The 865-nt window shown below is 30.9% G+C and overlaps 1 non-coding gene across 1 annotated transcript; it reads right to left on the bottom strand.

Moving 5' to 3' along the window:
* Window positions 1-476: 476 nt before the first annotated feature.
* On the bottom strand, window positions 477-612 carry LOC123845137 (small nucleolar RNA SNORA31). The gene has a single exon (XR_006790972.2). It is a non-coding gene; the product is annotated as a small nucleolar RNA SNORA31 (small nucleolar RNA).
* Between the last annotated feature and the right edge of the window lie 253 nt (window positions 613-865).

The following is an 865-nucleotide window of genomic DNA, read 5'->3' as shown; positions in this document are numbered from 1 at the left end:
AGATAAACTCATTTGTTTCTTTCCTGTACTAGAGTTCCTGTTTCTAGAAAAACAAAATTCAGCAGTGGGAATTTAAAATTCTTATTTTGGTTTAACAATAGATTAGATAAAGCAGAAGGAAAAAAAAATGTAGACTATAGGTAGGTGGGTAAAAAAAAATATTCAGACTGACATACAGAAAGGGAAAAGAAAGAAATGAAAAATACATACATGAAAATAAGATAGTAGATATTTCTGTCAAACTTCAATGAATCCAGAATGCCTATTATGGTCTCTAAAATAATAGCAAAAAAACAAAACCCAGTATAAGAAGTGTATAACTAACAAGACCCTGAGATCAGGACCTTAGCCTAAATCAAAGGTTGGACATTTAATCAACTGAGCTACCCAGGTACCCCCCCAAAAAATTGCCCAACATTTTTAAAAAATAAACTAGATTGCTCATAAGAGGCACACTTTCATTTTTTATTTTATTGTATTTTTTTCCCTGTATTGCCCCATTGACTGCCACAATCAGACAGACAGAAAGCACGAGGACACATTTTTCTTGCATCTCTAGTGAAAACCTTAGCAGCAGACAGTAACTGCTACAAGTCTGTCAAATAGATGCATAAGAGGCACTAAACATAAGAACTCTGAAAGGAGGAATATTTTTAAAAAGACTATAGCATGGAAATATGAGTAATAAAGGTGTAACTATACTAAAACCAGATACAAATTAAATTATTAATTGGACCCAGAGAACATATTTTATTTGATAAATCTATTAATACATAATGGATATGAATAACAATTTTAAATGTGCATGTATTTAATACCATAGCCAATAGGATAACATAAGATATAATTTAGGTATAACTGAAAG

The sequence above is a fragment of the Mirounga angustirostris genome, unplaced genomic scaffold, assembly GCF_029215605.1.
Source record: "Mirounga angustirostris isolate CCGP_5_RB_7025 unplaced genomic scaffold, mMirAng1.0.hap1 SCAF_5, whole genome shotgun sequence".
Lineage (NCBI taxonomy): Eukaryota > Metazoa > Chordata > Mammalia > Carnivora > Phocidae > Mirounga > Mirounga angustirostris.
This window is presented reverse-complemented; position numbering and strand designations above follow the sequence as displayed.